This window comes from Herpailurus yagouaroundi, unplaced genomic scaffold (genome assembly GCF_014898765.1).
Source record: "Herpailurus yagouaroundi ecotype Mexico unplaced genomic scaffold, PumYag 28, whole genome shotgun sequence".
In the NCBI taxonomy this organism is placed as follows: domain Eukaryota; kingdom Metazoa; phylum Chordata; class Mammalia; order Carnivora; family Felidae; genus Herpailurus; species Herpailurus yagouaroundi.
In genome coordinates this window covers 1156530-1177008 of record NW_024412376.1, presented here as the reverse complement: position 1 = coordinate 1177008, position 20479 = coordinate 1156530, and the positions used below count along the sequence as shown (strand labels likewise).

The 20479-nt window shown below is 43.5% G+C and overlaps 1 protein-coding gene across 8 annotated transcripts in view; it reads left to right on the top strand.

Moving 5' to 3' along the window:
* The window catches only part of CSGALNACT1 (chondroitin sulfate N-acetylgalactosaminyltransferase 1), a 262123-nt gene that overhangs the window by 196003 nt on the left and 45641 nt on the right, over positions 1–20479 (top strand). The window lies entirely within an intron of this gene.

The window sequence follows — 20479 nt, the reverse complement described above, 5'->3', positions numbered from 1 at the left end:
GGGAACAGAGATCTATTGTAGTGAGTTATTCAGGGCTGAGGTGATGTTAGCCTGATGTGTTGTAGCAGAATTGTGGGTAAGAGAGCTGTGTAATTCCAGAGGTGATGATCGGCTAGATAGTAATAATAGCTGACATTTATGTAAAGCTCACTGCATACCAGGCATGGTGTGGAGAAGGTGTTAAGGATGAATCTTAGATTTGGGCAGCTCATTTAATGCTGGTGCCATTCCCTGCTCCTCTGGAGGGGCAGAGCCAGACAAGGGGAGATGATCAGACCAGTTTTGGTGGGTGATTTTGAGGTGTCTCTGGGATACATAAGGGGAGAAGGCTGAGACAGTTGGGATATGAGTTTGCAGTTCAAGTTTAGAACTGGATCTGGATCTGGGACTTGTTAGGGGGTTGATGCAAATTTAAACTGTAGCCATGGATGAGGCTCTTTGGTGGTAATGTTTGAGTGAGGAGAGACCTGAAATCAAAACTGCGGGAGCACCCACAATTGCATGATAGGCAGAGGAAGGGCACCTTGCAGGACTAAAAAGGAAGTAGGCAGGAAACCAGAAGAATGTAGTACCTTGAAAGCCGAGGAAAGAAAGCAGTTTTAGATGGGGAGAGTGAGCCTTCACCTCGAATGTTGACAAGAGATAGAGCAATATAAGGACTTACGGTGTCCGCTGGATTTTGCTGTAAGAACCCATCGATGACCTGGGTTGGTGAAAACATTTTTAGTGGTATGATAGGGCAGAAATCAGATAGCAGTGGGTTGAGGAAAGGAAGGAGAGGAACTGGAGTCTGTGGATATAGACTATGTGATCTAGAACTGCTCTGTGCTACAGGGTAGCCCCTCACCACATATGGCTATTTAAAATTAAAATTATATGAAATTTAAAATTCAGTTACTCACTTTCTGTTGCCACATTTCAAGTGCCCAGTAGCCATTTGACAGCACAGATTAAGAACATTTCTGCCATTGCAGAAAATTTTGTTTGACAGTGCTGATCTAGATGCTGAGCAGTGAAGGAGAGAATGAAACAGAGCAGTAGTTAATTCTGAGCTTTGTGTATATGTGTATGGGGATAGGTGTGTGTGTGTGTGTGTGTGTGTGTGTGTGTGTGTGTGTGTGTATTTAATGTGAGCAACATAAGATTTTTAGAGCTGGTGGAAAGAGCTCATGTGTCAATGCATGTGTTTTACCTCTGTCCTATCAGGTATAGTGTACAGAAAAAGATCCCCTCCACTCCTACCAGCATTTTTTACCCTTAAGGAATTAATTATTTTGAATACATCAGGGTGTGTTAAAAATTTACGTAGGAAGAGAAAATATTGTTTCATCCCTGTATCTCCATAATTTGTAACTTTGCACATAAAATGGGAATGATATATGTTTGTTGACAAATTCCAAGTTGCTTTGGAGCACCAGTGTTCTAGTGATGTAATGCATTCCATAATCACATAGCAAAATGAGCTGAGCACTTTCCATGCTCCAGCTACTGTGCTGGGTGTCGAGGATATAGAAATGTATTTATGTCCCCAGATGTGCACTCTCTTTCCCAAGGGTGCTTCCTAGGCCCACTTGGGTGCTTCCTCACACTGTTATTTGGGAGTAAGGGGAGTTAGGGAAGCTTTGCCAAAGTCCTTGGTCAGGGTAATCAGCTAAAGGTCTGTGATGCTATATCCCCAGCTGCATTGCACTCCCTAAGTCATACCTGTCCACATGTGGTTACTGAGTTGCTGAGTGCCTCCCCATTTTTTAGGCCTAGGATGTAGCCAAAATTTTAAAATAAGACAAAACCCCTATTCTAGTTGGGAAAAAGACATTGTAAACACACAAAGATAAAAACAGGACAGTGATTAGTAAGGTGCTGACTGGGAGTATGGGGCAGATTGTGAGGGGGAACATCCAGAGCACAGAGGGGCTCAGCAGACTGGAGCAGTGGTCAGCATGGCTGGATGGGAGAAAGATGTGACTGTAAGAGTCATTGTGATTTTATTAGCCACACGTGAGAATCTGTCACATTCTAAGGCTAGTGTCTGATTACTGACAGCCTTTAGCATTTGGAAAGAGAAGTTTACTTTGATGTTTCCAGCAATGGGAAACATTTTAGGTGATTGTGCAGGGATGACCCTTTGCAGGTGGAACCTACCAAGCGCATGGCCCTGGTGTGCCTCTAATTAGCAAGCAAGACCCAGAGCAGTGGAGAGCGGGCGTGGGATGCATTGCTCCTGCCTGCACTTGATGCTGTGTGAAACTTCAGTTTAACCATTTAAGAGGAGTAAAGATTCCCCCTTGGCCTCACCAGTGTGGTCAGGTCCAGATCTCACTGCTGGGGTAGACTTGGTGGGATGTGAAACAAGAGGAACGAGCCCTTGCTTGTACTCATTTTTCTCCTCAGTGCTAGATGTCAGATCTCTAGCTTAGAGAATTAAAGATACCCAGTGATGCTTCAGCATCTGAGCTGTTTGCTAGGTTTGTATAAAATACACTATCAGAATTTAAGGAGGCAACTGAAATATGCATTGCTGTAGTTATTTATAATTCAAACTTAGGAAAGTAAGCCTACCATATTGAGAATTATTCTTTAAGGGCTCTGTCACAAAGAGGTACCTCATCCTGTTGTTTATATCACACCTGTTCTTTATGAGTCCCAGTATGCAAGAAAACTCCTGAAGATAGGCATTAGTGTGATTCATGGACAGGAATCTTCTTCACCCAAGTCGAGAGATGTGGCTCTGCCTTCAGGTTCTTGTTAAATTTCATAGCTTCTGAGGGAACTTAATGCAGAATACTAACTGTCCAGGTTTTCTGTATCTGTATCTGCATGAACATCCCTTCATTCTGGGTATTTGCTTGGTTATAATTTTACTTCTTACGCTTTTGAACTGTATTCCTTTTGTGTGGCACCAAATTTCTTTGTAAGCCTCAGTTATTACAGTTAAGATATCATAAGCAAATGAAGGAGAATAAGACAGAATTAATGAGAAAAATCAGAGGGATGAAGTATCCAGATCTTACAATACAATAATAATGGAAGAAAAAGAAGAAGAAATCCAACTGTATCAAATTATTGACATTAATAAAACCAAAGACTAGGCTACAGGGCACCTGGACCACTGACCCCCAAATAACACTTTGAGAACCCTGGTTCTCACCATGGATTGAGTCCTCCAGTCTTTAGAGTCCTCTTGGTCTACTCAGAGGAGAGACTCATATGAAGAAAGACAGCCTGGAGTCTTTTATAGCAGTGGCCCTTGAGGTGCCTTATCTGTGTCAGTGACAGCTGTGAAGTCTGCCATATTTATTGGAGTGGACGGGGCCCTGGACCCAGAAGACAATTTTTACACATGTTTTATAGATGGGCCCCTGTCTCCAAGTGTATTTCCACCTGTCTCTTCCCCGTTCCATCTCTACATCATAACCAACCCCATCTCATAAGAGCAGTCATGCCTGAGACCATGCTCACGATGTTCTCATGCTGCCGGTATTTCGTCTTCACATTCTTTTCATGGAAGTGTCCACTCTCCAAACACTAACCACCTAAAATGGATGTTATATAACAAGGAACACCAGGGCTTATCAAGATCATTACTGGTAAGCACATGGCAAAGACGCACCATGTACTTAACGGCCCTTTTAAGGAGAATGACAAGTGCCCAGGGCTGGTTCTCTCCTGGTTTCATGTTGTTCACTCCAGTTTCATTTGACTATGAAGCTTTCGAGGGATAAAAACCTGTGTCACATTAGGCATCTGCAACATTAACACTCCTTTACTGATGCAGTTTGGAGTAATAGAGCAGTTCAGTGGTGGAGAAAGGGGAGGCATTATTTCTGTCATTACTTAACTCCTAGCATCACTCTGAAGAGTACTAGTGCCCCGTGACTGTCTGTCAATGACTTTGCCTCCATTTGGGAATCCCTAGATGTGGAAGCTTTGAAATTATATTCCCTAGAGCAGTGCTTTTTAACCTTGGCTGCACATTACAGTCTCTTGGGGTGCACAGGCTGCACTACAGACTAATTAAATCAGCCTCTTGGTTGGGGGCTGGGCATCAGTATTTTTAAGGCTCCCCAGGTGATTCCAGTGTGCCACCACAGTTATAAGCCACTGCTCTAAAGGAGTCGGCAGATCTAGAGCTGGAATAGCCTTTCAAGGAATGGTTCTTGAACCAGTACCTGTTCCAGGGGCTGGTTCCTGGAAATTGTGATACTCTTTGGTAGAACATCATGAAATATATTTGACCTCTCAAAGGTACTAGTACGTGACCTTTGTTGGGGTGAGAGAATGCAAGTCTTTCTTCCCACATCCCTAGGTAATATCTCTAGATAATGTTCCCAGGTAAGATATTGTGTGTTATACATGTACGTGTATCCACACTGCAGTCCCTATGAGATAGGTCTTTTATTCTGGTCATCCTTATTTTACAAGTGAGGACACAGGAGTAAAGAAAGGCTCAGTTGCTTGCTCAGGAATACATAACTGGAACTTGAACCTGGGAATCCTGGCTCTGGAGTCCCTGCTGCTGTCTACTGCCTCTCAGTCCCCACAGAGAGAGAGTTAACATTGATTCATTCAATGATGAATGAATCAACAATTTACTGAGCACCTATAATGTGCCAGGCACTAATCTAGGATGTCGAAGCACACTTACACTTTTATTATTAAACTAGGGATGGCTTAACAGATACCAGACTGTGTACCACTGTCAGAAAAATAAAGTCGATTGTTTCAAAACAATTATCCTTGGTAGATGTTCTGGAGTATCATCTCTTCTATATCTAACAACCTTATAGAGCAAGTTAACTATTTACTGAAATGTATTTTTCAAAATCTCTGAGACTTCCTTTTTGATCCATGGATTATTTAGAAGTGTGTTACTTAATTTCTAAGTGTTCAGGGATTTTCTTGTCTTCCATTATTGGTTTCTACTTTGAATCCATTATGATCAGAGAGCACACTCTATATAATTTCAATTCTTTTCAATTTTTTGGTTTGTTTTATGGCCCAAGATATAGTCTGTCTTATTGAATGTTCTATGGGTGCTTGAAAAATAAGTGTATTATGCTGTTGTTGGGTGGAATATTCTCTGTGAATGAGATCCTGTTGGTTGATTGTGCTGTTCGTATCTTCCTGATTTTGGGTTAGTGCAGGGAGAGGGGCCAGCACGGTTCCCCAGCTACTTCAATCTCATTGGGAAGAGGGTACATGGGACAAGAACCCTGGCATGCTCTGGGTCGGGGCACTGACCAAGAAGCCATTGGCAGGCAAAGCCCCATCCAGTTGGGGGAAGATCCTGTGGCCCCATAAGGACACGCGTCCACCAGGAGTGGGCCCATCAGGAAGAGCTGGGAGCCATGAGCCCTGTGCGCCACCCGGGATCCCGGCCAAGCTGCCAGCACTCCTCAGGGACTCTCTACCCGCTATGCCAAAGCTGTCTAGTGTCCAGCCAAGTAGCCCCGGGCCCAGCCTCTTCCTCCAACGCCCATCATGGGAAATTTGGGAGGGAACTCTTCCCCACGGGAGGTCACGGGTGGCTCCAATGCCCACTGCAGCACCTCGCGTGCCCCCAAGAGCCTCAGTGATTCTGACATCAACCTGAGTGCCCTCCCACACTGGAGAAAGTGGCGCATGGGCCGGCAAGAAAGAGGACCCCCCTGGGGCCCATGGAGTCCTTTGAAGGAGCCACAGGTGACCTATGCTTTCCTGACAACCCACTGCACAGGGCAGATGTTTAGGGACATGCCAGCCCTCTGGGGAGATGGGGGTATCCCAGTCCCACAAGCTGGCTGGTGTTGCCCTGAGGCCAGCCTCCCCATCGGGCCCATGTGCCCTGGGGCCTCCGTCTACTTGCACAGGCAGCCACTCACCTCACATGGTGGGGGCAACAGCGAGACCCTGGCCGTGAAGACGACGTCCCACTGAAAGACACAAGGACACCTGGGGTGTCTGGTGGTTCTCTCTGTTGCTGACAAGGGGATAGATGTTCCCAATGATAATTATAGAATTGTCTCTTTCACCTTTCATCTTCATCAGTTTTTCTTCTGTCTTTTGAGACTCTGTTGTTTGAGGTACACCCGTGTAGGATCATTGTGTCTTTTCCGTGGATTGAACCTTTTATCATTTTATGATGTCCCTCTGTCTCTAGCAATTTTCTTCATTCTTGAAGTCTGCTCTACCTCACATAGCCACTCCTTTTTTGTTAATGTTTGCATGATATATCTTTCTGCATCCTTTTTCCTTCAAGTTACCTAAGTCATTTATTGAATTTGAAGTGAGTTTTTTGTAAACAGCCTATCGTTGTGCTTGTTTGTTTCTTAACCACTCTGCCAGTCTCTCCTTTTACCTGGTATGTGTGGACTACTTAGACTCAAGGTAATTATTGATATGTTAGTTTCTGTCTCTCAAGTTAACTATTTATATAACTGAGGTACATTTTTATTTTAGAGAATTCACCAAGAGATTAAATGCAAAATAGGTATCAGTAGCTACTTAACCAAGGGGTCTTTGTTTATTTGTGTGATGTTATAGCCAAAGTAAAAGTTTGATATCATCTACTTGAAAGGTTTTCTAGGTTAAATTTATTGTAGCCATGCTGAATTTTATGGGGTTTGGGGGTCTCAGCTGCCAACATTTGTCCATGTGTTTTGTGGACCCAGAGCTTCCTTTTTTTTCTTAGAGAGAGAGAGCTGCACCTGTGTTCCTGTGGGGGAGGGAAGGAGCCAGAGTGAGAAGAGGAGAGAGAGACTCTTAAGCAGGCTCCACACCCAGAGTGGAGCCCTGTGTGGGACTCAGGTCAATCTCACTACCCTGAGATCATGACTTGAGTTGAAATCAAGAGTTGGGTACTTAACAGACTGAGCCACCTAGGAGCCCCCCAGAACTTCTTTCTGAGGAAAATTTTAGTCCTATCTGGGGAACTCCTTCTGCCCAGTTCCATACTCAGGTCCAGTGGCCTTACATTCTGGTACATGCCTAGTGAGTCATAAGGGGATGTCAGTAATACTATGAGCACAGTAACTGATAATGTTTTCATGTGCTGTTAGTGAGCAGCATAGCACATTTATGTATTTACATGCTATTATGAAATACGTTCCAGTTATTATTGCTGCAATACAAATTATCCCAGACTTTAGTTGCTTGAGGTCATCATTTTCATGTGGTAACAGATTATATGGGTCAGGGATTCAGAAAGGGCACAGTGGGGATGGCTTGTCTTGCTACAGCATGTTTGGGGCTCCATCTAGGAAGGCTAGAAGGCTGGGGCTGACAGGTAGGGGCTTGAATGGACTTGAATCATCTGAATGCTCATTCACTCCCAGGTCTGGCAGCTGGGCTATGATGTCCTGAGGACCAGGACTGCTAACTGGATTGCCTATGCATGGCTTGTCCTTGCAGTGTGGCTTCTTGATAGCATGGCAACCTCAGGGTAGTTTAACTTCTTAGGTGTTCCAGAAAACAAAGTGGAAACCACATCACTTCATGTGCTCTCTTAGGCAAAGCAGTCACAGACCCACACAGATTGAAGGCTGCAGGGTACAGTAGCATAGACCAAATAATCCATCATGACTTACTTGAGAAAAAATATTTAGGGAGTACCATCTACATAGGTTAAATATTATCTATTTTTATAGATTTTCTAAGTTAAAAAAATTCCTTATATTAAACTGTCACCGGAAAACCGCCTGTCTTCTAGAGCACATTGTTTTGCCTTCCTATGGAATTGTTTCTGTGCTTCAATATACATCAGTGTTATGATATGTTACTAAAGTTGGTGTAGGAATTTTATAGAGACAGTGGCTCTCTTAATCCTAAGATTACAATTGTGTTTCTTCTGAACCACATACTAATTTAACTAGCAAGGGTGGTAAGTGTATTGGAAGAATATAAACATGTTTGTTTATGTTTAGGATGGGAAAGGATAACAGAGCTAAGGTCTTATCTTCTGCTGCAGAGTGAATACATAAGAATGAAATGGAAAAAATTAGGAAATAGAAATATAAACCAGTTAAAGAATTGTATTTCTTTTGGTTTATTGTTATTTCGTGGACCCAGTGAGTTGTGTTTTGTTTAGTGCCTGTGTTGTACATTTGGGAAACTGAAGCTTTGAGAATTGACTTTGTCCAAAGTCATAGAGCAAGTTAATGGTTGAATGGAATTAAAATTCATGTCTGTCTCTCTCTTGGGTCAGATTATCTCTGTAAGATCTTTCTCTGGCTTTGTTATCAAGTGTCACTTTATCACTTGCTACCTCACAGGGGTTCAGTATGACCAAAATGCAGCTTGGCAATCTGAGCAGATTAGTATATTAAAAAGGATGCTCCTGTTGGGCTGACAAACCTCACAGCTCCCACTAGTATTAAAGTTGTCTCTTAGTGTGCTTTTTACCCCAAAGGGAAAACACTTTTTACTCTCTCATTACATGTTGTGTTTTCCCTTGGTGATCAGTGGAGATGTGTATCTGTGTCTGTGTGTGTTTGTAAGGATGTGGAGGAAAGTGTGCATAGGATTCAGTCTTCCAATTGAAAGCTAACCTCAATGGGGGATGGGGGTCTTCAAAACTTTACACTGGTTAGAACGTACATTTTTACAGTTTAAGATTCAGATTGTTAAATTTTTCTGACAGTGGTTGCCTGAAACATAAGAAAATCCACAAACCAATATCCAAACAAAACCCAAAAATCTCTGTGGTGCCAAACAGTAAGTCGTCCTTAGTGTGACTCACAAGGCCATTGTGATTTGGAACCTGCCCTTGAGCTTCATGTCTTGCTGTGTCCTTCGCCTGGCCCCTCTCTCAGCCTTACTGAACTTGTGTAGTTTTCTGAATGTACCATAGTCTTCTTCTGTGCTATTGTACACTATTGAATATGCTGGTCAGCCTGCCAGTCCTCGCACATCCTGTATGGAGTCTGCCTACTACACCGTTCTCCTCCTCAACATCGCTCAGATGCTTGCCTCTCCAGGCAGCTATTCTTAAGTCTCCCAAGCAGAAGTAGGGGTTTCTCACCAGCACCCCTGGCCTTAACCACAGTGCTGTAGCTGCTTGTTTCTGGGAAAGTCTGTGTTTTATTCATCTTTATGTACTGTAGTCTTTTACCAATAGTGGAAAGTGCTTTTTGAGGGATTGTTGAAGGAATGAGTGACTGAATTTATGGGTTAACAGAAGCATATCCCATTATTTACTATCCTCTTCCCCTTACTACCCTTGTGTCTCTGGAATGTTTGGAGGAAATGATATATCATTCAGATTTCACTGCCAAGGTTTGGACCTTGGGATGGGAGCTTAACTGGCTGAACCACCCAGGCGCCCCTAGAATCTGTATTTTCTAAAGCTTTCCAGTTTCTACTGGCATAGACAAATACAAGTCAACTCGTGTCTATTATGGTAGAAAATTGTGACCTATATTGTAGGTCTTCTGATTCTTTTCTTGCTCTTCAGCCTGCTGTGGTTTATATGTAGTTCAGAAGTTCCACAGAAATATACATATCTTCCCCCAAATGTCTAATGACTCACTCTTACAGCCTATTTTGTAAAGCTAAAATGAATTTTTACCACTGACTAATTAGATGAGTTAGTCAAATAGAATAAATGCTTATAGAGATGCAATTTCCCTGAAGCACAAAGCAGTTGATGTTGATGCTTTGAACATAGACTGTGATTCAATTTTTAAGACTAGGAAGTAGGAACCCTGTGTCATTAAATATCTTATTTAAGGTGGCACAAAGTGAGCAGTGAAGCCAGAGTTAGACCATGAGTCTCTGGCATAGATGTTGGCCAAACACAGAAGCTGTCAGAGACAGCCAGGAGACTGGGCATGTCTGGCAGAGGGAAGGAAAATGTTCTAAGTATGAATTATGTTAGTGATTGGGATGTAGGTGTGATATGGTAAAGGGCTTTGCTAACCAGGAAGGTTATGAGGGGGTGGTTGTAGTCAGATTGAAGGTCATGGTATCTGATAAAGGGCTATTGGGATCAATGTTTTAAAAATTCCAGTCATTATTATGCATTAGAAATGGATTTCTCCGGGTGCCTGGGTGGCTCAGTCGGTTGAGCGTCCAACTTCAGCTCAGGTCATGAACTCGCAGTTTGTGAGTTCGAGCCCCGCATCAGGCTCTGTGCTGACAGCTCAGATTACTTAAGTGACTTACTGCCAAAATAGAGGATGTACTGCATTTACATTCCCCAACCCATGTCTATTTCTCAAACCTGCTTCGGATTCTGTGTGTCCCTCTCTCTCTGACCTTCCCCTGCTCACGCTCTGTCTCTCTCTGTCTCTCAAAAATAAATAAAAATGTTTAAAAAATGTTTTTAAATAAAAAAAAAGAAATGGATTTCTCAAGCAACAGTTAAAAAAAAATCCTATTACAATATTCTAAAAATTTCCTTGACTTAAATATTATATATGTTAATTTGTGTATTACCAGGCTTTTTACCAGAATATTCAAGAATCCCCATATCTCTGGATCCACAATGATGATTTCTAAAAATGAGTGATTAGATTCAGCCTCCAAGCATGTTTAATACCAGTGTAGAGCACAGCAAGAGTGGGGCTTGCACCAGAGCCCTGGCCTGTCTGACCGAAAGCAGGAATGCATTAAATGGCTAATGGGGCAGAGTGGGATGACATAATAATATAATAGTAGTAATGACAGTTATTAAGGTTATTGCTATTGCTGATATCACTGAGTACTTCCCATGTACCAAGCATGCATATTTACATGTATTAATTTATTTAATCTCTACAACAGCTCTATGAAGAAATAGGTATTAATCCCATTTCTTAAAGATGAGGAAATTGCTGTCCATGAATGAATCAATAATACACTAATCTTCAAAGGTGAATTTTAAGACTGACTTTCCTGATATACTTTGGAAAGTTGATTAGCTTTCTGATGTGATCTTTATTGGTGTTTTTCTGTCCTTGATAGTCAATCTTGAAAAGAAAGGAAGAACAGAAAAGAAAATTATAAACACCCGTTTGATGGTAAAGTTAAGTTACCTTTAAAGAGATTTACCATGACATGCTTTGAAATGCAGTGATTGCCCGTCATCTTCAAGCATACCATTTGGAACCTTGAACTGGCTCCTTATTTAACTTCTATGAAGGTCTTAGTTCACCTGTCTGTAAAAGGAAATGGGTAAATGGCTTACCTCATTAGAAGGCTTTTTTTATTTGTCTTTATTTTTTGAGAGAGGTTAAGAGCGTGAGTTGGGGAAGGACAGAGGGAGGAGGAGAAGCAATTCTAAGCAGGCTCCACACCCAGGGCAGACCTGACATGGGGCTCAAACTCAACAAGGGGCTAGATCTCACTATCGTGAGATCGGGACCTGAGCCAAAATCAAGTTGTACGCTGAACCAACTGAACCACACAGGTGCCCCTAGGAGACTTTTTTAGAACTAAGATGAAATTTGTGAATGTGGTTTGAGAAATGGACATGGGTTGGGGAATGTAAATGTAGTACATCCTCTATTTTGGCAGTAAGTCACTTAAGTAATTGTGTACAGACAAGCTCAGCGGTTGACCAGAGACAGTAACACTGTCACATATTCTCTGCTCTTTAACCTTTTAACTCCTTCTCATTGCTGCTACCTATATATAAAGATATCTGCTTTTCCACAGCATCCTGGATGTACAGTGTATTGGCAGGAAGTTCCCCAGCTATTCGGAAACATGCCCCAACAATGGCCACTCTGACTTCCCTTAGATGTTTGTTCTGGAATCCCTGCAGAACTCCCTACTATCTTAGTCCTCACTGCTGTTGTCTAGCCCCTTAAACTGTCTTTAGTTCAGGGAGACATCTAGTCTGTGTAATTTTTCACCATTGGTTTCTTAAAGTTATGGAAAGAGATGGATCTACTATTTCTTCATAACAGGCCACAGTCCTTGAAGAACTCAGGGTGAGAAAGAGATCTGTGTAGTTGGGGATCTCGAGGGGCACATTATGTGGTCTGGCCAACTCAAGGGCATAGAGAGAGGGAAAGTGCAGAGGCCAGCTTCCAGGGCAGCCATATCTTGGGCCTTGTCATCTCCTGGAAGAGCCCTGCTTTTTCATTAAACTTACACATCATCAGAAATCCATTTTTCCCCATGACTTCTATTATTACTTCTGACTTCACTCTCCGCATTGTTCATTCATAGTCTGAGCCATTCCGTGCCCTTTGACCTTCCTTTCCTTAGGCCTTACTCCTCCCTTTCTAGCCTGGAGCCCATGATGGATTCCTTTGGCCACTTTCTTCCCAGCCCTCCACACCTGTCCTGCAGAGCCCAGTCCTAGATCACTGTCTTGCCCCCTCCTCCACCTGTCCTTTGTGCTGCTGGAGGAAAGCCCCTGAAGGTCTATGTGTGCTGATATCAGTACAAATTTCTGATCTCCAGCCCGGCTGCACTTTGTGCTATCTCCCATCCTCTGGCCACCATCCAGGCTCCCAGCACCCCTCTCAGGGCCCGTATCCACCCTTGGTCCCCTTATGACCTGGGAGGCCTGGCCTCCCTCCCACTTAGTGTTAGTTCTCATGCCTTTGTTTGGCTTCTTGCCCCAAACCTGCACTACCTGCCCCTTTGCTTTCTTATTTCTGCCCTGCTCTGGAGAGCAGGTGATACTGCTCTGTCCAAGGCCGTGTCCTTTCAAGGCTGCTGGTCCCACATACCTCCCACTTTCTCATTCCATCTGTGTATCCTCATTGCCTACACCTCTTTTTGTTCCTTCCTTTCAACATATGAAGGGTTGTTTCTTTTTCCTATTTTTTGTAACAAAAGAAAACACTGTCAACTCTGTAAGTTCCCTTAGCTACTGTTCTGTTGCATTCATTCCCTTCTTAGCCAGGCACCTTCCTTCCCTCCCTCCTGCCCTTCCTCTTTGCAAGGGATTTCCATTAGGGATGCAGACTTATTCTGGTTGTCCTGGTGCTTACCTTCTAGTGGTGGGAACATTAATGAATAGGCAGGTGATGGCTGAGAGGTGGCAGAGTGATGGGGCAGGGTGGGAGTGGTGAGCGAGAGTAGAGAGGGCCTCTTTGAGGCGGTGGCTTTGTGAGAAGGATCCAGTTGTACCCTGGCCTGAGGGAAAGCATCCCAGGCAGAGGGGAAAGAATGGGCAAAGGTCCACAGGCAACAGTAACTCAACAACTTGAAGGAAATGAAAGGAAAATGTTCAACTCCCTCAACTCATTCCTGCCACTTCATCTGTCATCATCCTTCATGTCTGGCTTGCAGCCCTGTCCCTTCTCTGAAGCCCTCATTGGTGAGGTCACCAGTGATCTCATACTTGCCGTCCCGTGGGTCAGTTTCATCCTTGTCATACTTAACCTTGATGAGACTGGCACCACTGCAGTCCCGCACTCGCTGGCTGCCTGTGCCCTCTTCTGCCTTCTGGGATTTGTCTCACTTCTCCTGGCCTCTCCGCCTCCCTTGCTGATGCACACACATAACTCCTGTGGGGTTGGGACACCCCAGGCCTGCATCCCATGCTCCCTCTCCTCTCCTTACAGACGTCCTGAATGGTCTGACCCACACCCACAGCTTCAGCTTGCAGGCTGGGGACACCCACCTCTGTGTGTCCCAGAGAAGCCAGTCTGCTGCGCTTCAGTCCCCCTCCAGAGGCTCCTGAAATCAGCTTCTCCAAAGCTTGACTCAAAACCCTTTTCTCACCTGTGGTTGGAGTCACACTGCCTTTCTCCCTCTCCCTCACTTGCTGTCCCATTTTCTAACCACGTTTTCTTGAGTTTTTTCCACTTCTCATCATCTCCCCTGGCACTGTCACAGGTTAGGGCTTTGTCATTTCTTGCTGAATCATTGTGCTTCTCTCCTCATTGCAATCTGATCCCTGTGGTCCCTCGATGCTCTGCTCCCCACCCCGCTGCTGTAAGGTGATGGTGCTGTAGTGGTCCCCGTCTCCCCTGTTAACAACCCTGAGCTTCAGGTCAGAGTTCGTTCCCATGAGGATGACCTAGTGGGCCGGCATGGTGTGCCCTACCTGAGTCCCCCCAGCTTCACTTCCTACCTCTGTCCCAGACCTAGCTTTTTGCACTCCAGCCTTGCTGAACTGCCTCAGGTTTGCCATACACAACACATTGGTTTTTGCTTTTTTCTATCTCTTAGCTTATGCTGATATCTATCCATAGAATGCCCTCTCTGATTTTGCGGTCTTGGCAAACACCCACTCAGTCTTCAGTTCTGGTGAAACATCTTTTATCAAACTGTTCGCACCTTCCAGCAGGTAGACACTTCCTCTTTTCTGTTCCCTTACACCTTAGGTAGACTCTCTTAGGTGCTTATCATACATTTATGGCTGTGCTGTTTACCTATCTACCTTTCTCTCTGAAAGCACAGCGATTATGTTCATTTTTATATTTCTAATATAAAACACAATCCACAGTAAATAACACCCATAGGAAAAATTAGTAAGGATCAAAATAACCATGTCACATGAATATGAAGCCCGTCAGGCTGGCGGGGACCTGGTGAGGATCCCAGCCCACCGGGGCGATGGAATCATAACATGCCTTTGCTTTTCATTTATTGTCTGACATCTGAGAGGTTTCATGAAGTGACAGGTAGGTTGTAGTCTTGTGGGGGGAAAATGCCTCTGAAAAGAAAGTCAGCTGTTAGTAGAAGTGATAAAATAAGGAGGAGCTCTAAGTAAAGTGAGATTCTTAGAAATTTCTGATAGATTAAGAACCAGGTGATGAATTTGCATAGCTCTATAACAAGAACAAATACATACCAAATGCAATAAATAGAAGTAAGATGAGGCAATTCAGGAGTTGTTTCAGCAACGGCATCAGTCAGTGCAACTGTTTCTTATCAGACGAAAGAAATGTTTGGTGAAGGCCGAAAACCACAATAAACTTGAGTTGGGACACATCCAGAAGTTACTGTGAATGGATGCACTGTGATGCAGCAGAAAGCAAGGCACATACAGACATTACCCTACCTGAGGAAGAGCTTTAGAGTGGTCACTTTTTATTCGGTTTTTATGGGGAGAATTTCTTACGTAGAGTACCTGAGCATTTGAAGGTTCAGGGCACTCTCAGGAACATCTCTTTCACAATGTCAGATGTCTACTATTTTCCCTAAGAAAACAGAACCGGCAACAGATGGCACTGTAATAATGTCTCGTTTATCCCACAGGGTCTAAGAATGAGGTACATATTCCTGCTAAGCAGAATTTTCTAACTGAAAATCACTAAAGCACCAGAATAGTTAAAAATTAATGTTAGGAGTAAAATCTTTCTCGGGTATTTCTGTTTGTGTTCTTGAATAGGAGTAAAGAGAATATGCTCTTACAGTGATATATTCAAGGCAAGTTACATGAGCGTTTTTTCTTTATATTCAGTGTCTCAGACATTTTAATTAAAAACAAATAATGTTGGGGCGCCTGGGTGGCGCAGTCGGTTAAGCGTCCGACTTCAGCCAGGTCACGATCTCGCGGTCCATGAGTTCGAGCCCCGCGTCAGGCTCTGGGCTGATGGCTCAGAGCCTGGAGCCTGTTTCCGATTCTGAGTCTCCCTCTCTCTCTGACCCTCTCCCGTTCATGCTCTGTCTCTCTCTGTCCCAAAAATAAATAAATGTTGAAAAAAAAAATGAAAACACAATCTTTTAAAAAAAAAAAAAAAACAAATAATGTTCTGCCTCCCCCGCACTGTTGTCAGGAGACCACTAGATACTACTGTCAGCATTTCTGCCAGTTCTAGATTCCCTTTTCCCATACACTCTTCTTTTGTTGGTAGAAAGATTTTTTTATGAGAATTCCTCTTAAAATTTACTACTTTGAATGTGTTGTAGACTATGAATTTAGATGATTATTGTTTAATAACTGTTACTATTGTGCGTGAAAGTAAAAGAAAAGTTCTAAGGGTGGATGTGAAGATTATCTGTGGGTAAATGAGCCAAACAGTGGTTTTTATGACAGACTTTATATTGTTTATTCTGACTTCTGCATGGTCCTGCATCTCTGCTCTGCTCTGAGCTGTTAATGTCGAATATGAAAAGTGACCTCTAGGGAGCAAACCCTCACACATGGTATGTTCCAGTCAGGCATTAAAAAGTGTGGTGAACACAGGCAGATCACAACTGCCCTGTGACTCAGTTTATTCACCTGTAGAATGACAGGGCTGGCCTAGATGATCTCCAAAGTCCTTAGGGGCCAAAAAACTTAGCTCAGCAATGAAAAGTTTAAAATCTCTGAAGACCAGAGTGTTTGGAGGATTGAATGGCCACTTTGGATTGAGAACGTCATGGGAATCCTCCCAAAGGAGGAGGATCAGATTTAGGAGGGCATAAAAGGTAGACTGGTGGGGAAATGTGCCTTGAGAAAATTCAAGGCCTTTTCAGCAGTTATTGTGGTTAAAGTATACGTAAAATTTACCATTTTAACTATTTTTAAGTGTACAGTCCAGTAACATTAAGCATATTCACATTATTGTGTCACCATCACACTACCCATTTCTAGAACCTTTTCATCATGTCAGACTGAAACTCTGTGCCCATTATATACTAACTCCCCATTTCCTGCTCCCCCAATCCCTGGTAACCACCAGCCCGCTTTCTGTCTCTAGGAATTTGACTGATCTAGATTCCTCATATAAGTGGACCCATACAATATCTGTCCTTTTGTGTCTGGCTTATTTCACCAAACATGTGGTTTAGGGTTCATCCATGTTGTGGCATGTGTCAGAATCCCATTCCTTTTTAAGGCTGGGTCATAGTCCATTGTGTGTGTCTACTGTGTTGTGTCCATTCATCTCTTGGTTGAGGTTTGGGCTGTTGCCATCTTTTGGTATTATAAGCAGTGCGTGTATGAACATGTGTGCACAAGTATCTCTTCAAGTCTCTGCTTTCATTTCTTTTGGGTACATACCCAGAAGTGGAACTGCTGGATCATATGTTGATTCCATGTTTAGCTTTTTGAAGAACTGCCAAACTCTTCTCCATTGTGGCTGTACCATTTTCCCACCAGCTTTTCAGGAGGGTTCCAGTTTCTCCAAGGGGAAAAAGTAGTTGTAAATGCTCATTGTGAAGCAGCTTGCCTAGAGCCCATATTTCTCGTGAGGCAGGAATAAGGCCTGCAGTTAGGATAGCACACTGAGGTCACATTATGGAGGGTCTTGAAGGCCTGGACACGGGGTTGGTACTTTATTCTCTAGGCTCTAAGAAGCTTGTGAGAGAGAAGCAGGATTAGAATGGTACTGTAGGAAGGCTGAGGGCCACAGGATATGTCAGGATGGATTGGGTCCTGGAAGTAGGACACGGGTTGGCAGAGGATTGTAGTTATTGTGCTGGGAGACCTGACCCAGGCTCCATGTGGGAAGGTAGGGAAGGCAGGGATGACAGTGGAGAAACTTCTGGGATCAGCAGTGCAGGACTGGGCCACAACCTATGCACATATATTGAGTGAAGGTAGCAGGAGTGTGAGGGTAAGGAGTCGTACCTCCTTGACCTCCAGCATCTTGATTTCTGAGGTCCTATGTTGAGGACAGGTTGTAGAGAGGGGGCCTATGTCTGGTTAGCTCCTAGCCTGCTAAAGGGACAGCCATTTGCCGCAGACCAGGGAACTATACTTTGGATGCCTGGAGGTATCCCCATGTAGTTGGTCATCCTAGAGTCTGGTGCCCTTGAGTAAAATAAGATTTTACTTACAAGCACTAAGAACCTTGCTCAGGAAACAGAAACACCAAACTGAAAGTAAACTTAGCATCTATGGAGAGAAAGAAGGGGAAAGAGGGTGCCAGTGAGGGTATCTAAACCAAAATCTAAGCTCGCTGCGAAGTTCTTATTTTGATCTCTAATTAACATAATGCATAAAAATGATGCAATCCTATGCAAAGCTGGTTTGCTTTGCATTTGCTGGTGTGCATGCCACCTCACTGGCTGAAAAATCATTTCTGCCTCAGAAGGCTTCTGTCCCCCTTTTCTCTCAGCCCCTTTGTGTTTCCACCACTGAAGATTTCCAGGAGGCACAGGGATCCATGAAGGAGCGGTCCTTTGTGTTACAATCAGACTGAGGGGGCCTGTGTGCAGGCATGGGAGGATGTGCCTGCGGGTGTGGTGGGTGGGTGGCTAGGTGTGGGTTTTAGTGGACACAGGTTGCAAGAGAGTTTTAAATAACTTATTTAAAATAGAGGGAATTAAGAGATCTGAATCAGATTTATAAGACATCATTAATTTAATTAGGCAAAGTATGGGGAAATACGCTACAAAGTTGATGTAATAACTGTTTCGAGTCATGGGATGTAGAAGACGATGAGGAAGCAGCTGACATTGTGGTGAGCAAGATTAGCCTGGCTGCTCTGGCCTTCCCAGTAAGGAGTGCCAGGCCTGGAAACCATTTTAACAAAGCTGCCACCCTGTCGCACCAGGCTGATGATACATGCTCTGCAAAAGGCAGCTCCTCTTATGTGCTTGAGAATCATTATGATAAGAACTATTATATTCTCTGGGTTCTTTGTAAGTAGATGTCCATCTTCTCAGTTGGGTTTGTGTATGTTTCTACCTGTATTCTCAAATATGTGGGTTCAGATGTTTTATGATTCTTATCCCTATCTAATGCTGAGAAAGAAAGTGACTCAGTTAAAAAACAATCTTTGGCTCACATACGTTTTTATCTGCATGTTAAACTGTCAGCAGCCTTTTGCAGGTTTCTTGCTGTGTGAAAAAGGTATGCTTGCTGACCCCAATAACAGAAGTTTGACAAGGCACAGCCAGCGACCCCTGGCAGGCCTGTTTCAGCTGTGCAGACACGCTCCGTTAGCAAATGCAAACTCCTTGCTGACTCGCCCAGCCTTATTTTTGCCCTGGAATTTGGTGGTTTCCCCAGCTGCTGTAGACAACAGTTAGAGGTGGGGAAGAGGCTGTTTCCTCCACAAGCACTAATTGCCTGAAAGAATTAACAGACTTTGAAGGGAACCACTTCACATTTTCAGAGAAGTCCTTTGAGCTTCCCAAGAAATGAACCTTCTTCTTTCTTCCATGAATGACCCCTGCAGGGACTCTGGATTCTGTTCCAGCATGAGCTCAGCAAAACCTCTCTCAGCTGCCCTGATTCTCAGAGCCATTGAGCAGTATGCCCTGTTACCCAAGGAAGCGATGGAGACTTCCGAAGAGAAGTCAGTCCTTGTAACTCTGCTCTGGTCCTTAAATCATCCGGATGGGCTGCCAGCAGGTTGCGCATTTGGAATCTTGAGGCAGGCCTTTGGGACAACTGTGAGAAATGAGACTACCTTGAAAATCTGCAGTACCAAACTCCACCTCTCTGTGGCACCTGAAGGAGATCCAGACTTTGAACAGGATCAAAGAGGCTGTAAACAGGAAAAGGGCTGTAAAAGGAAAAGCTCCTATTCTGCAGAGAGTGGGGAAGAGAACCCAGCAGTGTTTGTGGAGAAGTCCTGTTATGCCCACAAGAGAAGAGGGAGTGAGGAAGAAAGGAGGGGTGCTTTATCAGAGATGTCGAGAGCTATGACTCCCCGCAGGCGGGTATTTCCCTGAGATGTACTTTTGTAGCTTCTCCCAAGACTGGAAGGTGCATTCTAGCTAATGTGGGGATTAAGAGGAGGGAAGAAAGATGGAATAGAAAACATGGCAAGTCAGAGGTGAAAGATAAGGGAGCTTATCTGGTGATTGGCTGGATTTTTGCAAGAGTTTCTTCTGACTATAGGAAAAACATACACAATACCAGTGATGTCGGGCAGGCAATGGGACCTAGGCAGCAGGGAATCGTTTGCTTATTTGATAGAAAAATTCTGTTGGATCAGGCCTTTAGGAGGTTCATCCTGAGAGTTGACAGGTCACAACTTCAACCTGACAAATAAGACCGTGGTGTTTTAGTACAAGTGACATGGTGTAGAGCTCATTTGGGGGCAGGGTGTAAATAGATCTCCCAAGTAGTCTGGCTCTGGAGCACTGAGCTGTGCTGGTCCTCAGAGTTAGGAAGGACAATATGAAATTAAATAAGATGTGTGCCTGCCATTGTGTTGGGTATTTTATGTGTTGTGTGCTTTAATGCTTCCAGAAACTTGCACAGCGCCACTCTAAAGTACCCCCAAAATTGCTATGGTCAGTTCATCTGAAATGGCTATAATATCTAAGAGATAATTTTAACATTCTTTTAAAATTAAGTAGGTAGAATAATTATAATATTTATCTAATCATCTTGCTGAAAGTGTGGATAATAGCAGAAAAGAAAAAAAAAAAAACACGCCATTCCACATCACAGCCAATCCTATTTTGGCATATTTCCTTACAGTCCTTTTTTGAATGTCTCTAGTATAAATACAGTTTTGTATCTGACATTACAAACTTTTTTCCATGTTTATGAAGCTCTTCAGAAATGTGATTTTTAAATTGATGGTATTTTGATTTTTGGGGGGATTTTTTAACACGGGAGCATTTGGGGTTTTCTAATAGTTATTATATGTAGAGATTTCATCTTAATTTAATGTCTTCAAAGGTGCATTTTGTGCTAGATCTCAGCTATAAAAAACACTCAGCA